Consider the following 25926-nt stretch of genomic DNA (forward strand, 5'->3'; position numbering starts at 1 on the left):
TATATATATATATATATATATATATATATATATATATATCATAATTTTTTTTTTTTAATTGTAAAAATGTACATATATACACACACACACACACACACACACACACACACACACACACATATATATATATATATATATATATATATATATATATATATATATATATATATATATATATACTTTATTTATTTATTTATTTATTTATTTTTGAAGTGTATTATGTTTATATATACTCACACTGGTTGGTTGTAAGAATTGATACATTTCTTTGAAATGTGTTCACACTTGAGTTACTATGTCTGTATCACAAGGTATGAAGGTATTTGTAAGTGGCAACAGATGAACGGTCTTACGAGGTCAAAGATCACACAGGTGGAGGTCACTTTAAGCCTCTTTAAGGAAGCCCATTTTGAATAGAAACAATATTTCTTTGGAAGCTGCAGATCAGTCTATGTGTGACAGTATTGCCTCTAACTATCCAAAACCTCTTGAATACATGTTCCAGGAAATATTTCTTGGATATAATCTGCTTCAATCTGCTTGAAGAGGAGAACTGGCCCCCTGACTGAGTCTGGTTTCTCCCAAGGTTTTTTTTTTTCCTCCATTCTGTCACCTGATGTAGTTTTGGTTCCTTGCCACTGTCGCCTTTGGCTTTTGGCTTGCTTAGTTGGGGACATTTAATATTCAACAATTTTATTGATCTGCCTGCATTGACACCATTGAATGAGAACTGAACTGAGCTGGACGATGACATCACTATTTACTACAGAGTGGCTATATATATATATATATATATATATATATATATATATATATATATATTAGGGATGTGCAAAGCAGCCGGTATTTGTATCTGTATTTGTATTTGTTGAGGGGGGAAAAGTATTTGTATTTGTATTTGTATTTGTATTCGAGTAAAATTCTAAATAGGTATAAAAATCCATTTTACACTTCTAATTTACGTTATAGTGCAAGTATTCTTTAATTATATCCATTATCATAATTATGGATATGCAATATTGGTTGATGTTTTTCCTTAAATCCAGCAATGAACATGTAACAACGAATGTCAATGAAAAAAAAAAATAACATAACAGCCATTACCTACGTTAACGTTACTCTGTCAACAGCCTTGTCTAAATTACCGAGCTAACAGAGCTACTAGTGTTGTCACGGTACCAAAATTTTAGTATTCGGTACCAATACCAGTGAAAATCCACAGTTCTCAGTACCAATTTCGGTACCAAAGCTTAATTTAGATTAAGTTTACATATATTAAAGTGTATATCACGGTTACAATGATGGAAACTGTATAGTATTAAAAACACTTTACAATAAGATTCCATTTGTTAGATAACATTAGATAAAATGACCTAACAATAAACAATATTTATATACTGTCGCAATTATTCTCCTTGGGGTTAATTTAAAAATACATTTTTAAAATCAAAAGTTAACATTATTTAATGCACAATGAATGAAGTGAACAAACATGACCAATCAAGTGTTTGTATTAAATAACATTCACAAACATTAATTAATGTTGTAAAAATATATTGTTCACTCAATGTATTGATGTTAGACAACGCATTAAGTAATGTTAATGGATGGTATCTTATTGTAGTGTTACCAAACTATACAGGAGATAAAACGTGTTTTATTTGACTTGACTGTACTTTTATTTAATCCAAAACTGCATTCATATTTCATTTTAAAAGGGCTTTTTAAACCTGCTAAGAGTTATCCAGCCAAGAATAAGCCTAGAACTATGGTTCGCACCGCTTTCTCCTTTCCACAAGCGCTTGCTCTCTCGTGGCGTCTGTTGTTGCTATGCAACCGCGCCGCTCATTTGAAATCTGCACGCGCAAAAAACACGCTATGTGAACGGCCCCGTATGACAACGTGACATTAGCCTAATCCAAAATATTACCATATGTGGCTCTTTCCTCCTTTCTTATCAACAATTGGATTTACAGCCACCACATCAGCAGCACCGCCGGTCAGGAAACGCAGCTTTTTGAAATAAAGTTTTTCTTGTTCCCGAATACAAATATTTTTAAAGTATTTGTTCGAAATAAGTATTCGTAAAAAACACATTATTCGTGCCTTTCCGAATACCGTATTCGGGTTCGGCTCCACCCCTAATATATATATATATATTTGCAATAAAAATGAACCATCACTGTACTTACTTAAGCTGGACTATGACACTATTTTCTTCTAGATCTGCAGTACAGCCGAAACAAACTTTGTTGTATTATTTTCCTATCTCTGTAAAGCCGCTTTGATACAATCTGTATTCTACAAAGTGCTATATAAATAAAGGTGACTTGACTTGAAGTTCAGCAAGCTCATGTTCACAGATGAGGTACTCCACATTCTCAAGCCTGAAAGGGCTCAAAAGTCCTTTGATAAGTATTCATTAACATCAGCAAACCAGAGCTTTAATTCCTCTAAGTTAATTCATGTAACAGGAAAACTATGCACAAATACACACACACACACACAGTGTTGCTAGTGTGTTTCAGTAGCAGTGGAAATTACTGTAACTGCCCTTGTGTCATTTTTCCAGGCCTGTACATTTGAAGGCAAGATCAGTGAGTGCGTCTTTGCACTGCATATTGTTCGACTCTGTCCAGCTACTTATTGAACTCATTATAAAGCTTGAATATGTCAGCTAGATATGCAGTTTTAATACAGAAAGCATCACTGTGATAGTGCATGATTATAATGTTTCAGAAAAGTTTAAGAAAGTTTAAGAAACCCACAATCACTTGGTCACACAACAGGCAGCACTCTGTGCATTGCAGTACAGTTTGGTGCACTTTATAACCAAAGAGTCTCTGATAAATAAACTACACATAAATGATGAGCACAGACCTCCCTGCATCTGCGGTTGTTTCTGTTACTTAATGCAGACTCTGGAGAGGATGATGGGTGATTAACAGGGTGTTTTATTGATAACAACAAAGGGAGAGGATGATGGTAGGATATGGTGGGTGACGAGGCAGATGAACACAGGTGGGAAAGGTGACACCTTGGAAGGACGAGATGCTGGAGACAGGGAGATAGTCCACAATGTGAAAACGAGACCGGACCCTGAGCTGGGGTGAGGTGTCTGTAGTTATAGAGGCAGTGATGAGGGTGATGATGAGGTGCAGGTGTGTGTGATCATGAATGATGTGCAGGTGAGAGCCAAGGAGAGTGATGGAAAATGTAGTACAGGGGAGGTGACAAGGCTGATCTGTGACAATTTCATGCAGTGGAACTAGGGGTGGGGGAAAAAAATCGATTCTTAGATGCATCGCGATGCGGACGATTCTGAATCGAATCACAAATGTCAAAAATGGATTTTCTAAATGTTAATTGTTGACGGAACACAAAAGGCGCCTGGACAGTCTGTGGCGTGCAGCTGTGCACATAATAGAGACGCATGATAGTTGAGCGAGAAATCCGACTGGCACCCTCTGCGTTAAAATCTAGCGTAACTTTGGCTTCTATGAAGTTGAAGGGGAAAAGAGACACACTTTATGCAAGTAGGGCTCCAGACTGCGACCAAATGGGCGACAAGATAAGAGGTTGTGCTATTGATAAGAGGTGCAACTTCTGTTACATAAGATACGAGAAACGGCAAACGAAACGAAAGTTACAAAACCGCACTATTCGTTTGAGCTTCCGCACAGCGTGAGCTCAGAACAGATTTACTCGTGGGCCGATCTCAATCACGCGACACTGTTATTACACAGCGATGGAAGATCCAGTGAGAAAGCGTTTGATTTCACCGCAGAATTAACATTGCAGCGAGATCTAATTGGAAGGATTCAAATTCGGCGCAGAATTCTGTTTTAAACCACACGTCAGATCAAACAGCGCTGACGTGGAAACCAGGACAACCTTAAAAGCTTCCAACCAACTCGGAAAAGGCAAAGCGAATTACAAACTCTATCGCAACATTTATTGCCAAATCACTTCCATTTGTTTAATTAATAAAATATATTGGAAGTAAATTCATTATAGATCATTACAAATACTTTGCTTTTAAAGTACCAAGTAGAAAAAAAAATCTGTATAGAAAAAAAAAGATGCATCGATAATCGTTTTATCATCGCATCGTAGTCCTCTGAATCGTAATCGAATCGTGAGGTGCCTAGAGATTCCCACCCCTAAGTGGAACTGGTTTTAGCAATTTTTTGCCATTTTATCAATCCTGTCTTTAAAAGATTAATTCCACAGCTGGTTTCCCACTAATGTCACGCGAACTGCCACAACACGCACAGTCTGATACGGTCCAGAGACACGATAGCACAGAGCGGATCATATGCGCGAGTCGGCGCAGACCAGATAACGTATCGGATCCATTTGAAGACAGAATGCTATATTTTAAAGCGATATGGAGGAGATTATGAGGAGAAACTGTGGCTTTACAGAGCTCAGCGGCTCTGGCCTAGCTATGATATAAACGAAATGCTAATGGATATTTTAAAAAGGGGAGGAGCTGATCTACAGTGAGGAAAATAAGTATTTGAACACCCTGCTATTTTGCAAGTTCTCCCACTTAGAAATCATGGAGGGGTCTGAAATTGTCATCGTAGGTGCATGTCCACTGTGAGAGACATAATCTAAAAAAAAAAATCCAGAAATCACAATGTATGATTTTTTAACTATTTATTTGTATGATACAGCTGCAAATAAGTATTTGAACACCTGAGAAAATCAATGTTAATATTTGGTACAGTAGCCTTTGTTTGCAATTACAGAGGTCAAATGTTTCCTGTAGTTTTTCACCAGGTTTGCACACACTGCAGGAGGGATTTTGGCCCACTCCTCCACACAGATCTTCTCTAGATCAGTCAGGTTTCTGGGCTGTCGCTGAGAAACACGGAGTTTGAGCTCCCTACAAAGATTCTCTATTGGGTTTAGGTCTGGAGACTGGCTAGGCCACGCCAGAACCTTGATATGCTTCTTACAGAGCCACTCCTTGGTTATCCTGGCTGTGTGCTTCGGGTCATTGTCATGTTGGAAGACCCAGCCTCGACCCATCTTCAATGCTCTAACTGAGGGAAGGAGGTTGTTCCCCAAAATCTCGCAATACATGGCCCCGGTCATCCTCTCCTTAATACAGTGCAGTCGCCCTGTCCCATGTGCAGAAAAACACCCCCAAAGCATGATGCTACCACCCCAATGCTTCACAGTAGGGATGGTGTTCTTGGGATGGTACTCATCATTCTTCTTCCTCCAAACACGTTTAGTGGAATTATGAACAAAAAGTTCTATTTTGGTCTCATCTGACCACATGACTTTCTCCCATGACTCCTCTGGATCATCCAAATGGTCATTGGCAAACTTAAGACGGGCCTTGACATGTGCTGGTTTAAGCAGGGGAACCTTCCGTGCCATGCATGATTTCAAACCATGACGTCTTAGTGTATTACCAACAGTAACCTTGGAAACGGTGGTCCCAGCTCTTTTCAGGTCATTGACCAGCTCCTCCCGTGTAGTTCTGGGCTGATTTCTCACCTTTCTTAGGATCATTGAGACCCCACGAGGTGAGATCTTGCATGGAGCCCTAGTCCGAGGGAGATTGACAGTCATGTTTAGCTTCTTCCATTTTCTAATGATTGCTCCAACAGTGGACCTTTTTTCACCAAGCTGCTTGGCAATTTCCCCGTAGCCCTTTCCAGCCTTGTGGAGGTGTACAATTTTGTCTCTAGTGTCTTTGGACAACTCTTTGGTCTTGGCCATGTTAGTAGTTGGATTCTTACTGATTGTATGGGGTGGACGGGTGTCTTTATGCAGCTAACGACCTCAAACAGGTGCATCTAATTTAGGATAATAAATGGAGTGGAGGTGGACATTTTAAAGGCAGACTAACAGGTCTTTGAGGGTCAGAATTCTAGCTGATAGACAGGTGTTCAAATACTTATTTGCAGCTGTATCATACAAATAAATAGTTAAAAAATCATACATTGTGATTTCTGGATTTTTTTTTTTAGATTATGTCTCTCACAGTGGACATGCACCTACGATGACAATTTCAGACCCCTCCATGATTTCCAAGTGGGAGAACTTGCAAAATAGCAGGGTGTTCAAATACTTATTTTCCTCACTGTATGTCCCATGTCCTGTCTTCCTGTTTCAGTGCAAATTACGTCAACACACTGAATAATGCTGCACGTATCAAGGCACTTCACTGGGCCTTTAAAGGTTACGTCATGTGTCCTTTCATGTGTATTTAAAACCTGTCCAACCATTAACTGAACAGAGGGGAAAAATCCTCTTTCAGACCACAAAAAAGAGGGCCAAGTTTTTGACCAATTCAATGTAACTATAAAATGAATTATTATTATAATAATTTTATTGTGATGATTAGCACTGTAAGATAAAAACATCTAAATAATTTTATTTTACTATAAAATTACAATAGTAATATTTATGTCTTAATTTCTTCATTTTCAAACAGTATGCTGGCAAATAAATAAATGCACTAAGCCATATCGTTGATGATAACGCTTTTGTTTCAATATAACGTGCAGCCACGTACACTATACTCACTGTACAGCAGGGATTCTCATCTCTGGCCCTCCAGATCCACTGTCCTGTCCAACTCTAATCAAACACACCCGAACAAGCTAATCAACGTCTTCAGGATTACTAGAAAGCTACAGGCAGATGAGTTCGATCAGGGCTGGAGCTGAACTCTGCAGGAAAGTGTATCTCGAGGGACAGAGTTGAGAACCCCTGCTACAGTTTTTTCCTACCATTAATGAGGGCAGCTCAAGTTGCTGAATACTGAATAGGGGATTTGTGAATGTGTTTGGTCATATGAACCATGAACATTTCTGAATGAGTTTTTTTTTTTTTTTTTTGCAGTTGTAGTTTTAATAAATGGTCTGGGTGTTTAAAATGAGATGTTCTGTATCACTCTGCCATCATTTCCTGATCTAGGAGCTTGGCCTCTAAACACAGAACCTGCCCTGCCTGACCAGGCAAGATTTTTTGTCCCAGCTCCAGTTGTAATTGTGTGAAACCCCCACTGAACATGCCAGTGGCAGAACGCCCGGAAAATCTCTGTATTCTGTCCCATTCTTGCTGAATGAAAGATGTGCCCTGTGAAAAACACAGTTTCTTTCATTGCCCAGCAAGAGATAAATAAAAAAAGACAGTAAATTGTTGACATACAGTAAGAGTATAAAGCTGTAAAATATAGCATAGCTCGTGTAATTTGCTCAAATAATTTATCTTCTGAAACTTTAAAGTAAACATGAGATTACTGGGGTCTTTTTAGAAACATCTTCAAAGCAGGAGATTTAAACTTAAGTCTTCATCTGCTCTCCATTTCTGTCTAGGAGAAACAATTGAAGGGTTAGTTCACCCAAAAATGAAAATTCTGTCAGTAATTACTCACCCTCATGTTGTTCCAACCCAGTAAGACTTTCGTTCATCCTCGGAACACAAATTAAGATATTTTTGCTGAAATCTGAGAGGTGGCTCACTCCTTCATAGGCTGCTAGGTAATCGATATCTGCCATCCCAGAAAAGTTATTAAAGACATTGTTAAAATAGTCCAAGTGACTACAGTGGCTCAACCTTAAGTTTATCAAGCGATGAGAATACGTTTTGTGCGCAAAAACAACAAAAATAACAACATTATTGGCCAGCATCACACGCATGACCAGCGTTGGCCAATAGTGAGCCTACGTTCTGACGTACAACCCAGAAACGCTGTGCTGTTACACTACGTGAACTCACTCAGGCCCACACAGAAGAAAATGAATAGTTGAATTAAGTCGTTATTTTTGTTTGTTTTTTGCGCACAAAAAGTATTCTTGTCGCTTGATAACCTTAAGGCTGAGCCACTATAGTCACTTGGACTATTTTAACGATGTCTTTAATAACTTTTCTGGGATGGCAGATATCGATTACCTAGCAGCCTATGAAGGAGTGAGCCAGCTCTCAGATTTCAGCAAAAATATCTTAATTTCAGGGGTCGTACGGGTGCTTGAAATCCTTGAAAGTGCTTGAATTTTGATGTTGTGTTTTCAAGGTTTGAAAAGTGCTGGAATTTTGGATAAAATGCTTGAAAATGCTTGAATTTGTAACTGTATTTCTTTCATAAGAAATATCTTTCTGACGAAATAGTTCTTTATTAAATGGAGAAAAAAATGTAGCCCTAACCCTTCAGAATCGGATACAGATTGATTTGCGTTACGCTGGCCAGAGCAAAAGTAGGCGGAGTTTTCATTTTGATTTCCGCGGTTGCTTGGATGCACCGTTTTTCTTGGCCACGCAGCGGCAACAGTTGTGGCGCAAGCCATTGAAATATATCGGTTTCATTTCATAGTGCAGCGCGGTCCGCGTCCTATCTGAAAGGGCCATTAGTGACTGAGAGTACTTGGTGTGATAATGTAATGTAAGTATTGCATGTCCGTTATGTTCATTTGTGGAATATGCAGTGAACATTGCCAAAATTACAGAACTGTAACGTGCAAATTAACCTGCAAACGTTAGCCCAGTGCATAAGTAGTATACTGTTACTGTAAGGTTTAGGATGGCCCTATGCAATATTTACACTGCTCTATTCCAGTAAATGTATTAGCTAACGTTATGTCTTGGCCCAAGACATCTTGGCAATGAAATACATTTATCAGGCAGGTGCCTGTGCACTCAGATATTGTTCAAACCTTGTCTATATCAAGAATGTGTCCCAAAACGGGAAGGCCTGTCAAATATTTCTGAATATTTCTAAGTCTTCATATTTGAAATTAATTCAGTTTTACAGCCTATAAATCACATTATCTGGTAAGCAATATTTGGACATTAATATAATGAAAAGTATATTATTCATATGCTTTAGGCTATATACTTAGTGATACATTTTGAAGAATAAAACTTGTGATTGGCTTAAATATTAGGGCTGCACAATATATCGAAATATTGCAAATGTATATATTACAATATGCATAATTGCATATCGCAACGGCTTGCAATAACTGGGGTCATGAACAAAAGACAAAGAAAATCACTCACTGCTTTTGGCTGAATAGGCTAACTTTTGTAGCTTTAATAAGAATCAGTATATTTAATTCATGCAGTGAAAACTAAGCAGTGTTTATTTTTACATTTGATTAATCAGTTTCTGTTGTTAAATAAACCTAATGTAGGATAACCTGAACCCCTAAACCCCAGTGATGTTAAAATAACACTTCTTATGCTACAGAACACTGATGTTCACTGTCTTGAAGTTGTAGGGATATTTTCTTATCACAAAAAGAATGTGAAACACGTATGTGTAGGTTATATCATTTTAAAGATATTTTAAAGATAATTTAAGTTATTTTGACACACTTTAGGCTAAGCATTATCGTATCGCATATCTCATTTTTCTTCTATATCGTGCAGCCCTCTGCTATTATGAAACATTTGGCTGTTTATCTCTTTTGATGTGATAAAAACACTAAATAAGAATTTTAACTATGTATTGGTATGTAATTTACGGTAGTGTAAGGTGCTGGAAAAAGCTTTAAAATGGACCTGGAAAGTGCTTGAAAAGTGCTTGAATTTGACCTTGGAAAAAGTGTACGAACCCTGTAATTTGTGTTCCGAAGATGAACGAAAGTCTTACGGGGTTGGAACAACATGAGGGTGAGTAATTACTGACAGAATTTCAATCTCATTTGTGATTTTTTTTTTTCTTTTTTTTTTTCTAGTGTGTTTGTGATTTCTCAGAGGGAAAGGCTAGCGATTGTTTATCATTGTTTATTTTTATTCTTCCTCTCTCTCTGAAATGAGAGGGTTTTTCCATCTTTACTGCTCCTCTGGTTCTGTTTGTGTGATGGCTCATTCTAGTCTCTCTCCTTCACTGAATCAATCACGCAGTTCTGTTCATTCAGCACACAATTGTAACAACTGGCTCAAAGTTTTGCCCCTGTGTGCGGGACAATATAGCCTCCCTGATACAATCAAACTATCAATAAATAGGACAATTATCTGAAACGTTATCATTTCTGTTAAGAACATATGATGTTGCATTTTTCAAAGCCGAAGATAATCTCATAGTAATTTTACCAGGTCACACTGATTTATTTCTGCCTTGATCCCTCAATAATATGTGTTGAACTAACTTCACATTTGGGTCCTTAGTGTACCAAACTGGTTTGTGAAATAATGTTTTGTATTATTGTCTTAAATATGTTGCAGTCTTTTTAAGACAACATAAGTATTTTACGAAGTTGCAAGATTTTACAAAAAAGAGCATGAACCTGCTGGTGATTGACCACCATATAAAGTAACCTTTTTTCCCTCTCTTATTTTGAAATATTTTGAATGTTATCTTGTTGCATCAAAAACAATAAAAAGTTAAAGAATGAAACGTGACCGTACTGATCATCATGCCTTTCGTGCTTCATAGAATGTCAAGTCAAGCCAAGTCACCTTCATATATATAGTGCTTTTAACAATGTAGCCTAGATTGTTTCAAAGAGGCTTTACAGTGATAATTGGAAATTAACGTAACAGAGATTGTTTTGGCTTTACAGCAGCTCTAGAATAAAGTTATTGTTTTTGATTGATTCACTTCCGTTGTAAAGAACATTAGTTATTAACTTAGGGGCCGCTTAGTAACTCCCCTAAGAATGTTGCGTGATACCGTGTGATACCGTCATTTTCCTTTGATTGCATCTGTAATAAATTTATCTTCCTATCATTCTTATTAAAATTCCAGTTGCATCCTGTTGGACTATCCTCTATTGGTCACATTTTATTAGGGTCCAATTCTCACTATTAAATAACTATTAACTGAGACTTTTGCCTCAATAAATACCTAATTATTGCTTATTAATAGTTAGCAAGGTAGTTGTTAAGTTTAGGTATTGGGTAGGATTAAGGGATGTAGAATCATGCAGAATGAGACATTAATATGTGCTTTATAAGTACTAATAAACAGCCAATTTCCTAGTAATATGCATGCTAATAAGCAACTAGTTAAAGGCCCACTGAAATGCCTTGAAACGTGCAGCAATATTCAATGTATTGACGTAATTTCCACTGAAACAGGAAGACAGGGTGGAATATATCGAACAGCTCCTCCCCTTTTTTTAAATAGCCAGTAGCGTTTATTTTTTCATCACAGCTCGACCAGAGCCGTTGAGCTTGGTAAAGCTGCAGTTTCCTCCTAATCTTTTACCGTTTCTCCTCCACATCGCTTTAAAATGTAGCATTTTGTGCAGAATTCAAATGGGTCCGATACATTTTGTGGTCTGTGCCGAATCGCGCATATGATCCGCTCTGTGCTATCGTGTCTCTGGACATGCTATTGTGACACTAACGTGTAACCAGACTTCATTTGCCCCAATGGAATGCATATTTACACTGTCTGAATCGTTTCCTATACCCTATGTAGTGCACTATGTGCCATTCACCATGTAGAAATTAGTAAATGTGTGAACAAGTGACCAATTTTAGCTGCGGCTTCTTCATACTGCACAGCTATTTATAATGTAGGGGTGGGACGCTTTAGATCCTAGAGAGCATTTGATTGGACAGAAAATGTGATGAGTAGCTGAAGTCATACTTTTTCCTTTTTTTTAATGCCATATCTTCTAAATGCACATTTTGTCATTGTTTTGGAGAAGCAGTAATAGATAACAGTAAGGCTAACATATTCATACTAAAAGCTATACGAAAATATATATATATATATATATATATATATATATATATATATATATATATAGCTTTATATTTAAACCTTTAGATTAAAATCTAAAGGTTGTTCCTAAAATTGAATCTGTCATGCCTTACAGGTAACACCCAGCTCAGAAATTATAGTGTGTGTATGAGTGAATCAGTGTGCTATTAAGAGCTTTAGGGTGGCGAGGAGTCATGAATAAGGGATCAAATAGTCTTAGGATATCTGGAATTCTTTCCAATTGATTAGATGGGGTATTCACATCATACCTGACTAAATGTCCTCTGAGTTGCTTGAGTAAAAGCACACATTTAATTTCCATGAGCAAATAAATTCAACTAAACAGTGTTCCAGGACCTTACTGTTAACTAAAGCATAACTTATTATACATATTTCCTCAATTTTCTGACAAACCTACATATGCTTGCAGTTCATGTGCCTAAGCAAGATTTTGCATGAAAATATTCTCTGTACTAGTCTCACTAACATTTAAAAAGAAAAACATGCTTACATACATGCACCCAATTATGCTTAATAAGTTACAATACATGTGGTCATGTAAGATCATAAATAGCTTCAGCATAAACCGACGTTTTGACATTTTCGCCCCTTACCCTGATTTCACCCGGCATGTAAACACATTAACTTGCGTTCTATGGGCTTATTAATCTGTGTATGTGTGATATGTGTCAGGAAAGCGTCCTTACTGCGGATTTAACTGCATCCATACAGAGCGAGCGTTATGCGGTAAGAGAGGAGGAAATAAATAGCAAACTCAGACTCTTTCTTGACCCAAGAAATTATAAAAATGTGTTCTCATCTTATGCAGCGAAGTATAGTACAGTCAGAATTCTGAATCTGTAACTGCTTACAGAATATACAAATCTATACGTTTCACCGCAGTTCAGTTTTTAATGCTTTATTTAAAGGTGCCATAGAATGTGAAATTGAATTTATCTTGGCATAGTTAAATAACAAGAGTTCAGTACATGGACATGACATACAGTGAGTCTCAAACACCATAGTTTTCTCTTTCTTATTTAAATCTCGTTTTTGAAAAACACCCCTGAAAAACGGGCGAATCTCCACATAACACCAACTGTGACGAAACCGATGGGATCATTAATATGTACGCCTCTAAAAATTTGCATATGCCAGCCCATGCTCAGTGCCAGGCGAAACTGCACAGCCGAATCATCAGAAGTTCTGCAGGTGAAGAAACAAGCAGGAGGAGGATCATAGGGAAAATGGCAGATCTATCTATAATCTATCTATCTATAATCGGATACCGCTACAGTTTAATTCGAAGTTGTTTAGTTGCTCTGCCCATTTCACCACGGACTGTTACAACAATATCAAGCAGCCAGGCTTCTCTCGGCGTCTCAAACGGACGAAGGGGGCAATTTCAACTAACGTTATATTCCCGCAAGCGGCAAGTAGGGATTTTATTAACGATAATTTACATTGTGTTATCTAGATCCAGCGCGATATTGTTTTTTTCCTCGAGAGACATCATGGCTTGCAAACGAGCGAACGAAGCATGGCAGTTGCTCAGTGTTTGGTTGTACAAATGAACACAAAAATATTTTTTTGCTCCTTCATCCGAGCCTCTGGAGAACCAGTGGGTTATGTGAATTTCTGATGTGTAATTGTTCAAATTCAGACAGATAATCTTTCTTTCAAAGTCGTTCAACACTGTTTATGCATCAGTATATCGCGTTGCAGTGATAAGATCTTCATTCACGCGATCAACAGGCTGTCATCTGCTCAGTGCTCATCACTGAAACCTTTTATGTGATGGGAATAGATCTAAATACTTAAAAAAAAACTTCTCATGATTCGTTAATCCCGATAGCTGTAATAGTAAAAACATATAAAAGCTGTAATAGTAAAAGTTTTCCAGATAGCTCTACATGTAATGCCAGATATTTCATATGCAAGCATGTCAGCCAATCACAGCAGTGGGCAACAACACTGCAGTCTCACAGCAGACACGCCCCTTCAAACAGAGTGTTCAAATCAATGGATGAAATCAGGCTAGGAAATATGCCTTTTATTTCTAAATTATAACAAATTTTGATCTAAAAAACATACTAACATTATAAGGGCACCCCAGGAAACATTATAAAATAATAAAATAATCCATTCTATGGCACCTTTAACATCACAACCGACATAACAAATGGAATAATCTGAGTCAGATACACAAATGTTTTGACGTCACTACCAGGAAATAATCTGATTTATTAATAATGTTTTGTAAACGCAATTTACTTGCGTTGCCGGGTTATTGGCATGTAAGCCAGGACAACAGGATATTTCAATAAGCTGATTTTTTCGGAGTTATCAGCATATCAGGGTGTGCATAAAAATGTGTTCGATTCTATGTTCCTTAAAATGAATCCAAATGAGGGAAATATAAACATTGATTTCCCTATGAAAGCTAATAAAGTAATAAATAATAATCTGTTGACCTTCCATTATTGAATAGCACCATACCTAATCAAACTCAGCATCACAATAGACCTGTGAAAGGATTATTGATATTTTAGATACTGTTGCCGTGGCAACGCATCAAACTTTAATATTCTTTTCGGATGCTTTTGAGACTCTTCACATGCTTGAAAATGCATGAAAGTCGACAGACACATCACATTTATTATCGAGTAGACATGTGCAAAGTTTCAGAAACGGGCATGGTGGAATGGCTCAGTAGCGCCACCTTTAGTCAAAAATGGGGGCTTAGTTTTTCCTAGAATCACAAAACTTGGTACGTATATTGTTCTCATCAAGCCGGACAACTTTCTAATTTACAGTCATTAGCTCAGACCAACAGGAAGTCAGATATTTTGGTTTGAATGTGGATTTTCTGGAGAATTTTCTCTCTCTCTCTGTGTGACTGTGTGTGTGTGGGGGGGCGGGGGGATTTGTCTATTCCATTTAATCTTTGTTTTTCAAGGTTTCAGGGGCTTTTGGGGCCCTTAACGTGCTCAAAAACTCTTGAAACTTTTCACACAGGTCAGAACCCACGGTCATCAGGGCCGGGCTGAAGCTGGTACCCGGGCGTGGCAGGGGGGCGCAACAGCGCCCCCTTGAACACGGTCTGAAAACTTGGTCCATATATCAAACACGCTTGCATGAATTAATATAAAACTCGGTACACATATAGATCTCATCGGGCCAAACAACTTCCGCACTCTAAGTTATTAGCTCCGCCCAACAGGAAGTCAGCTATTATGGGTTGTTTGAAAAACGCATGCTGTGGAATTTGATGTACTCATCCTAGAGAATTCATCCAATCGCCTCCAAACTCGGTCAGCATGAAGTCAAGATATTGAGGATGCTAAATTGCGGACGGATTTTTGATATCTCGAACGGTTTGGCCGTGGAGAGGACACGAATTTATGGCGAGAAAAGAGAAACGCAAAGTGTTATAACTTCTGCACACATTAACCCCCTGAGGTCGACGGTATCGCCGGCGATACCAGCTCGCTTTTTTTTTATCAGTGTAAAAGAAACTCAATCATACTCTGTTGACTTTGATTTTCCATAGGAGTTTCATACATCAATCGATTCTGTTAAATGTGTATTATTTTTGTGTATACTCACAATAAAAACAAAGTGTTGTGCTTTTTGCCAAATAAAGAAAAATAAACACGAAGCGAGTTCTGCCTTCTCTCTGCCAGTAAAGTCCATTCTGAAACGCGTCCGAAAATGAACTGTAGCTCAGCGAATACTCAGTCAAACAGACATACAGACACACAGGCATGAAGCTTGAATTCTCTTCTTTTAAATTAAGTAATTCATATAAAAAACAAATATTCTCATCTTGTGAAATCTGTATTAAAAGAGAGCGATTCCAGTCGACCTCATTACAGCTAATTCAAATCGCGCGCTATTCAAACGCAAATGGCTGAGGCAATCCAAGCGCAATCCTGTGAACGCCCCCATATCAGCTCGAGAAAACACACAAGTTTATTCAGATCATTACTTGTTTACACCGTCTTGCAGCGCTGTGAGGAATAATAATAATGGAAAATGTCCCTCAGAAGTGTGGGTATATCGAGGAGCGAGCTGAGGAATACTAGTAAGTTTTTTCCTTCTCAAGTGAATTTCTTCACGTGGGTTTCTGTTTATGAATGAATAAACGGCAGAAATGCGCGCTGTTTACCACAGCTGGCAAAGACAGTTTAAATTTAAATCGCGTGTGTGAATGAATGATGATGTTTTAGCAAACTGTATTGCTATACTGAGATGAGTAAAAATCGACTGAAATATGTTGAAATAAAATGTAGGCTATTTGTATAAGCAACGTATTAAACTGCAAATTAACAATATGCCCTAATATTTCATGAAAACAACGTTACAGTCAGGCGAAATATGAAAGACAACATTTTGTTTAGTAGATTTGGGTACAGTTTTTACTGTAGAATATACTGCCTCGTCAAATAAGCTTTTGTTTAGCAATTTCTATATATAAAATACTATTTTTGTCAAAAATAAAGTCATCAACTAAGATGTTAGCTGTTCCAATGTTGGCTATATTCAAACTAATGAATACATAGATAAAATGTAGGCCTATAATCATTTTTTTTACAAAGAAAGAGTACACTTGAAATATTGTTGAAATTGTAATTATTGTTGTAATTGTAACCTTTTTAATAAAATAGCAAAACATATTTACAAGATAGATGTAAGCAAAATCTTAAATGGTCAATATAAGTCTTCTTCTAAATATATCTTTTGTCCTTGCATTGTGGCTCAGTCACTGTGTCACACCTGAATGAATGGCTAATTATGCAGAGTGGGTGGGACATTGTATTCTAAGGTGTAAACCACTCCTCGTTCACGCCCCCCTCGCATATTGGCTTTCCAAGCAAAACCTGTTTTACATCAATTTAAATCAATGTATGGTTTTATGTGAACGATAAAGCAAGACTATTTTCACATAATTTTGAAGAAAAAACTATAGGCGACGACATCCATTAGTCAAAAGTCTTATTGCCACATATTTAGTATGTGTTTTGTGGCCTTATTTCAAAAGCTTTAATTTTTAGTTTTTTCGATAACCACGCATAAACATTATTCTCTCAAAAATGAAAACATGTACATACATGTGGCTCACATATTATTGTAGCCCTGTTTGTGCTATATAGAGTGAATTTACACCTTTGCCATTAATATGTTTATAAGCAACTGAAAAAAGCACAAATGTCAGAGCATGTCAGAACACCCCCAGGGCCCAGAAAACCGCTCAGACTCCAGAGGGTTAACTGATCTTGATGAAACTTCAGCAGTGTGTTCGTGGTAAGAGGCTGATCATATGGATGTAACTATTGTGAGTCAAAGTTATAACGCCACCAACTGGTAGCAGGAAGTGTGTCACTTTCAAAATGCTTTTGACAAAAGTGGGGGGGTTAGTTTTACCCACAGTTACAAAAATCAGAATGTATATTTGTCTCATCGAGCCGGACAACTTTCTAATTTACAGTCATTAGCTCCGACCAACAGGAAGTCAGATATTTTGGTTTGAATGTGGATTTTTGGGATATTTCAGATTCTGAATTTTTAGCTACTCCTCCTAAGTGGTTTATTTTATTCCCACCAAACTTTTTCAACATGATGAAAATACATTAAAGATGCTAAATTGTGAACGGATTTTAAATATCTCAAACGGTTTTGCTATGGCGAGGGATTAAAGGAATGTCAAAAAAGGAAACACAAAGCCCTCATATCTTCTAAAAATGTAATTGTACACCATTTATTTCTATATAAAATTATACAAATATCAGAACTAAACTCATTTTATTCTTTTTATTTTTCAATTTCAGAATTATGTTTAAGTTTAAATAGCCAGAATGTTTTTTTAGTCCAAAAAATAAATGAATCATGTCATTTAAAGAAACACACACACACACACACACATATGTATATATATGTGTGTGTGTGTATGTATATATATATATATATATATATATATATAAATACACACACACATATATATATGTATACATATATATGTATATATGTGTGTGTGTGTATATATATATATATATATATATATATATATATATATATATATATATATTTATATATATATATATATATATAAATATAGCTGCGAGCAGCGATTACGGGCCAAAGCCGGCGGCACCGCCACCCCGGTGCCTTTAGGTAACTAAAGGCACCGGGGTTGCGGTGCCACCGACTTGGGCCCGTAATCGCTGCTCGCAGCTATATTTATTATTATTTTTCTTACGACTATTCAGCCACTTTTGGGGCCCTTAACATGCTCAAAAACTCTTGAAACTTTGCACACGGGTCAGAACCCACGGCCATCAGGGCCGGGCTGAAGCTGGTACCAGGGCGTGGCAGGGAGGCTCGACAGCGCCCCCTGGAACGGGTTCCGAAAACTTGGTCCATAAATCAAACATGCTTGCATGTAATAATATGAAACTCGGTAAACATATAGATCTCATCTGGCCGAACAACTTTCATGCTCTAAGTTTTACGCCAGCACAAAAGGAAGTAAACTATTTAGGGTTGTTTGAAAAACGCATGCTGTGGAATTTGATGTACTCCTCCTAGAGAATTCATCCACTCGCCTCCAAACTCGGTCAGCATGAAGTCAAGACATTGAGGATGCTAAATTGCGGACGGATTTTTGATATCTTTAGTGTAACTAAAGGCACCAGGGTGGCGGTGCCAACGGCTTGGGCCCGCAATCGCTGCTCGCAGCTATATTTTTCTTTTTTTTTCTTCATTATTTTTTTTCTGCCTTTTTGCCACTTTTGGGGCCCTTAACTTGCTCAAAAACTCTTGAAATTTTGCACACACATCAGAACCTGCGGCCATCAGGGCCGGGCTGAAGCTGGTACCGGGGCATGGCAGGGGGGCTCGACAGCGCCCCCTGGAATGGGGTCCGAAAACTTTGTCCATAAATCAAACACGCTTGCATGTAATAATATGAAACTCAGTACACATATAGATCTCATCGGGCTGAACAACTTTCGTGCTCTAAGTTTTACAAAAGCCCAACAGGAAGTCGGTTATTATACATTGTTTGGAAAACGCATACAATGGAATGTGAAATACTCCTCCTAGGGAATTCATCCGATCGCCACCAAACTCGGTGTGAATGAAGTCAAGACACTGAGGATGAATTCTTGCGAACGGATTTTTGATATCTCGAACGGTTTGGCCGTGGCGAGGAAACGAATTTATGGCGAATAATGGGACATAGGAAGTGTGTTATAACTTCTGCATACATTAACTGATCTTGATGAAACTTCCGCAGTGTGTTCGCTGTAAGAGGCCGATCACATGGATGTGACTATTGTGAGTCAAAGTTATAGCGCCACCAACTGGCTGCAGGAAGTTTGTCACTTTCAAAATGCTTTGAAATCACTCTCTTATTTTTACCTGATTTGCTTCAAACTTTGTGTATAATGTAGACCCACAGCAGCTGTAGACCTGTGAAAGTATTATTGATATCTTAGATACTGTTGCCATGGCAACGCATCGAACTTTAATATTATTTTGTGATGCTTTTGAGACTCTTAGCATGCTTGAAATTGCATGAAACTCGACAGACACATCACATGTATTAGCCAGTAGACATGTGCAAAGTTTCAGAAACGGGCGTTGTGGAATGGCTCAGTAGCGCCACCTTTTGACCAAAGTGGGGGGTTAGATTCATCTACAGCAACAAAACTTGGTATGTATATTGTTCTCATCAAGCCGGACAACTTTCCAATTTACAGTCATTAGCACCGACCAACAGGAAGTCAGATATTTTGGTTTGAATGTGGATTTTTCTGGAGAATTTTCTCTCCCTCTCTCTCTCTGTCTCTGTGTGTGTGTGTGAGGAGGGGGGGGTGGGGTGGATTTTTCACCCTTGAACGGGGTCTGAAAACTTGGTCCATAGATAAAACACGCTTGCATGAATTAATATGAAACTCAGTACACGTACAGATCTCATCGGGCCGAACAACTTTCCCTTGGTCAAGTTTTACGCCAGCCCAACAGGAAGTCGGCTATTATGGGTTGTTTGGAGAACGCTTGCTCTGGTATTTGAAATAATCCTCCTAGGCAATTCTTTCAATTGCCACCAAACTCGGTCAGCATAAAGTCAAGACATTGAGGATGCTAAATTGTGGACGGATTTTTGATATCTCGAACGGTTTGGCCGTGGCGAGGAAATGAATTTATGGCGAGAAAAGATAAAAACGAAGTGTTATAACTTCTGCATACATTAACTGATCTTGATGAAACTTCAGCAGTGTGTTCGTGGTAAGAGGCCGATCACATGTATGTAACTATTGTGAGTCAAAGTTATAGCGCCACCAACTGGCAGCAGGAAGTGTGTCACTTTCTAAATGCTTTTGACAAAAGTGAGGGGGTTAATTTTATGTACAGTCACAAAAATCAGTACACATATTGGTCTCATCGAGCCAGACAATTTTCTCATTTACAGTAATTAGCTCCGAGCAACAGGAAGTCAGATATTTTGGTTTGAATGTGGATTTCTTTGCAAAATCAGCCTCTGAATTTTTACCCACTCCTCTTAAGTGGTTTATTTTATTCCCACCAAACTTTTTCAACATGATGAAAATACATTAAAGATGCTAAATTGTAAACAGATAATAAATATCTCAAACGGTTTTGCTGTGGCGAGGGATTAAAGTAATGTCAAAAAAGGAAACACTAAAAACCTCCTATCTTCTAAAAATGTAATTATACACCATTCATTTCTATATAAAATTATACAAATATCAGAACTAAAACCATTTTATTCTTTTTTTTTTTTTTTAATTTAATAATTGTTTAAGTTAAAAAACATCCAGAATGTTTTTTTAGTCCAAAAAATAAATAAATAATGTCATTCATAGTGCTATACTGCCCTCTTGTGTTCAAAGTCAGGTAGGCCTATTGTATCTATATAAAAATATACTAGGTATGTGACGGTGAGGAATATTTTACCACCGGTTAATCAACGTGTGACACCGCTGGGGGCTTTTGAATTGCTAACTTAAAAACGAAAGTAAAATATGTTCGTCCGCACTGACATGGATAATGGTGCAGAGCGAGCGTTTTCAATGAATTCCTATGGAAGTAGGAATGAACTAAAAATTTTTCGCTCTTCTCTGCCCGTTCCTCGCCGTGGACGCACACCATATATATATATGGTGCCACTGGCTTGGGCCCGCAATCGCTATATATTAATGTATAAATATATATATATACATTATTTATATATATATATATATATATATATATATATATATATATATATATATATAAATATGTAACAAAAAATAAATTATATATATATATATATATATATATATATTAGGGGTGGAGCCGAACCCGAATACGGTATTCGGAAAGGCACGAATAATGTGTTTTTTACGAATACTTATTTCGAACAAATACTTTAAAAATATTTGTATTCGGGAACAAGAAAAACTTTATTTCAAAAAGCTGCGTTTCCTGAACGGCGGTGCTGCTGATGTGGTGGCTGTAAATCCAATTGTTGATAAGAAAGGAGGAAAGAGCCACATATGGTAATATTTTGGATTAGGCTAATGTCACGTTGTCATACGGGGCCGTTCACATAGCGTGTTTTTTGCGCGTGCAGATTTCAAATGAGCGGCGCGGTTGCATAGCAACAACAGACGCCACGAGAGAGCAAGCGCTTGTGGAAAGGAGAAAGCGGTGCGAACCATAGTTCTAGGCTTATTCTTGGCTGGATAACTCTTAGCAGGTTTAAAAAGCCCTTTTAAAATGAAATATGAATGCAGTTTTGGATTAAATAAAAGTACAGTCAAGTCAAATAAAACACGTTTTATCTCCTGTATAGTTTGGTAACACTACAATAAGATACCATCCATTAACATTACTTAATGCGTTGTCTAACATCAATACATTGAGTGAACAATATATTTTTACAACATTAATTAATGTTTGTGAATGTTATTTAATACAAACACTTGATTGGTCATGTTTGTTCACTTCATTCATTGTGCATTAAATAATGTTAACTTTTGATTTTAAAAATGTATTTTTAAATTAACCCCAAGGAGAATAATTGCGACAGTATATAAATATTGTTTATTGTTAGGTCATTTTATCTAATGTTATCTAACAAATGGAATCTTATTGTAAAGTGTTTTTAATACTATACAGTTTCCATCATTGTAACCGTGATATACACTTTAATATATGTAAACTTAATCTAAATTAAGCTTTGGTACCGAAATTGGTACTGAGAACTGTGGATTTTCACTGGTATTGGTACCGAATACTAAAATTTTGGTACCGTGACAACACTAGTAGCTCTGTTAGCTCGGTAATTTAGACAAGGCTGTTGACAGAGTAACGTTAACGTAGGTAATGGCTGTTATGTTATTTTTTTTTTTCATTGACATTCGTTGTTACATGTTCATTGCTGGATTTAAGGAAAAACATCAACCAATATTGCATATCCATAATTATGATAATGGATATAATTAAAGAATACTTGCACTATAACGTAAATTAGAAGTGTAAAATGGATTTTTATACCTATTTAGAATTTTACTCGAATACAAATACAAATACAAATACAAATACTTTTCCCCCCTCAACAAATACAAATACAGATACAAATACCGGCTGCTTTGCACATCCCTAATATATATATATATATATATATATACAGTGCAATGCATAAGTGAATACACCCATGCTAAAGTTGACTAAAAAGAGGAATAAAAAATCATATTTTGGAAATTGAACGTAATGCCTTAATTTAAAAAATTAGGAAAAATTCAACCTTTAAGGACACCAATTTTCTTTGTGAATGAATAATGTATCGTAAATAAATAAATGTTCTTCCTTAAAATACATGGTGCATAAGTTAGTACACCCCTATGTTAAATTCCCATAGAGGCAGGCAGATTTTTATTTGTAAGTATTTTTTTTAAAAAAAATTTAGGATACTATGCATCCTGATAAAGTTCCCTTGGCCTTTGGAATTAAAATAGCCCCACATCATCACATAGCCTTCACCATACCTAGAGATTGGCATGGGGTACTTTCCATAAGATCATCTCTCAGTGCAAATCAAACTAGCTTTTAGGCTAACTGAAATAAAACCATGCCAATCTCTAGGTATGGTGAAGGCTATGTGATGATGTGGGGCTATTTAATTCCAAAGGCCAAGGGAACTTTATCAGGATGCATAGTATCCTAAAAAAAAAATAAAAAAAAATACTTAAAAATAAAAATCTGCCTGCCTCTATGGGAATTTAACATAGGGGTGTACTAACTTATGCACCATGTATTTTAAGGAAGAACATTTATTTATTTACGATACATTATTCATTCACAAAGAAAATTGGTGTCCTTAAAGGTTGGATTTTTCCAAATTTTTTAAATTAAGGCATTACGTTCAATTTCCAAAATATGATTTTTTATTCCTCTTTTTAGTCAACTTTAGCATGGGTGTATTCACTTATGCATAGCACTGTGTATATATATATATATATATATATATATATATATATATATATATATATATATATATATATATATATTAATTTTTGTAACTATAAGTACTTAAATTGTTTTTTGTTTAAATTAAAACAATTATATGTCGAGAGTTTTCAATTAGCTTCAAAACATACAAGCAAATGTTAAATAATAAAGAAGAACAAAGAAACATATTACAAGGAATAAATAAAGAGTGCTTTAAGTATCTGAATGTTTTCCAGTTAAGAGCAGTCATTTTTCTCTTTCTCAGCTTTACTGCTGTTTGATTATTACTGATGATGACATTATCATATATAGCATGATATCCATTTTGACATATCAGATGTTTTGTCCTGTGTTTAATCCCCTAAGACATAACTGACTGTGCTTACATAAATTTTGTGTCAAAAAAGCATTTCAAGATGTAAGTGCATTTAACCGCTTGGAACAAGAATGGTTATTAGTCAATAATAATAAGTGTGAGCAAATGAAAAAAACTAAAAAAAACAATGCATGATACAAAATACTTTCAAGGAGTATCAAAACATTACATTCCAACACACACACTCTCTCTCTCTCTCTCTCTCTCCCTCTCTCTCTCTCTCTCTCTCTCTCTCTCTCTCTCTCTCTCTCTCTCTCTCTCTCTCTCTCTCTCTCTCTCTCTCTCTCTCTCTGTCTCTGTCTCTCTCTCTTCTCTCTGGGAGGGATTAGAGTGGCCACATGTTGGCCGGCGGAGGTTCGCTGTGGCTCCAGGCAGGCGCGCGGGCGCTGTTGCTCATGGTAACTCGATCGCTGGCGGCCGTGAAGCTGTTTGATTTATTCCCCAGCTCCAGCAGATGGCTGCAACAGAAGTTTGTTTAAGTTCACTTCATAGCCGGGCTGGCTGCCAGGACAGAGTCTCGCACACACAAGAAGAGGAAGAGGGGGCTGGAAGCTGAACACATGCCAGAAGAATGTTCAGTGACTCCGGGTGTCTAACCACACCACTTACCCCCTTCCAACCTCACACACACACACTCACACACACTCACACACTAAACCACACATTTCTCAGACCTTCACATTTTTCACAAATACTGCAACACACGTATCCCCCTCAAACTGATAGAGACCCACATTCCCACACATCTTCCATTGATTTCCTTTTTTTTTTTTTTTGCCTTATTCATCTCAGTCCACTCTGTCGCAAACACATTCCGCTCAAACAAACACATCCACTGTGACACACACACCTCATCTACTTTGATTAGGTTGTGAAGATGCTAAAGGTGTCTGCCCAAATGGGAAACTGCTGAATGGAACCATATGGTCGTTTCTTATTCTGCTGCTCATTTAAAGTCATTATACATAGAGAGAAATATCTTATTTACTCTGATCTCACAATGCATTTACTTTTTTTACTGTTGAAATCAAAACTCTCATCTACGTTTTTGTTCTTCTTACGTAATTTATCTGTAGAAAAAAATCTGTTGAAAATTCTAGTGGTGCTTTCCTGAGCAAAACCCATTTTTTTATGTTTTATTTCCCAGTAAGTAAATTTGATAACAAAGGAAAGAGTTATGCTTCAAAGGGCTCAAGAACACAAGAAAACAAGAAGCAAATCCTATAATGGTTTAATAATTACATCTCACATCGCACTCACACATTTCCAAATACATATTTTATTATACTCAGAAATACGACACATTACGGAAGTTGAATGACATTTGTTTATAATTATAAGGTTTCTTCTTTTTGCAGTGATTAACAGGTGAACTTGAGCTGTGTCTATCACTGTTTGAAACATGTTTGTGTTCTAGCATTGCATATATTCACACTCGTCCATATTCATATTGTGTGAAGAGAAGTGTGAATAATTTGAGCCAAAAGCATGACCAGATGCACTCAAGATCACAGCCTACAGTATGTGTGCAGTTCATTATTTACTGTCATGCAGTGAGTTGATCTTCGTCAAGGCCTCAGAGGAAGATTTTGAACTTGGAAAGATGATACAGGACTGTTAACCGAAACAATATTTTAGAAATATCTTCCCTTCTATGCTTTTAATTTTCCATGAAGCAATATGACCAAAATCTTAGTCATTTTATTTCACGATAACAATATTTTTGTAATAGTATCCTTTCAACGTTTAAGGGGATTTTCCATGACTGGCGCCAGCGCTGTTCAGTGCATTGAATCAATGCCATTAATCTCTATAAAGTGAAACATCAGCTTCAGGATAACCCACGTGACTCGATGCTCGACAATTAAGCCTTGTGAAGTGGCACTCAGTTACTTTAATTTCAACACCTTATTTCATGAATCAGCGTTTTAAGTGTATTATGCCGCCACCTAACAATGCAACTGCAATGACTAATAGCCTGTCTAGCACACACAGAGACATGTGCCAGTGCTAATACTTCTGAAATATTAGCACTTTTGGAAAGCCTCTTGTCCAGTCAATTCGTGAATCGGAAATAACTGTTAAAAATATAATAGTTGTATAGTAATATTAATGTGGTGATATTGCTTATTGCAATATTGAGCCACTCAATATCACTTTAAGGGAAATTCCTTCACTGCAACAGCCCTACTTGAACTACTATTCACCACTTGCAAAATGGGCTTTCAATAAAACTTGGCTGCCTATGTGGTAGAAAGGTGACTTATTTTTTTTTTAAATCGAACATGTGCTGTTGTCTTTCCTTCTGCCAGATAGGTAGAAAAACACCCATAATGCACTTGCT

The 25926-nt window shown here is 37.0% G+C and overlaps 1 protein-coding gene across 2 annotated transcripts in view; it reads left to right on the plus strand.

The window, feature by feature from the left end:
• Positions 1-25926, plus strand: part of gse1b (Gse1 coiled-coil protein b) — a 272652-nt gene that overhangs the window by 23668 nt on the left and 223058 nt on the right. The gene's annotated exons all lie outside the window — the stretch shown is intronic.

This window comes from Abramis brama, assembly GCF_963993115.1.
Source record: "Abramis brama genome assembly, chromosome: 9".
Lineage (NCBI taxonomy): Eukaryota > Metazoa > Chordata > Actinopteri > Cypriniformes > Leuciscidae > Abramis > Abramis brama.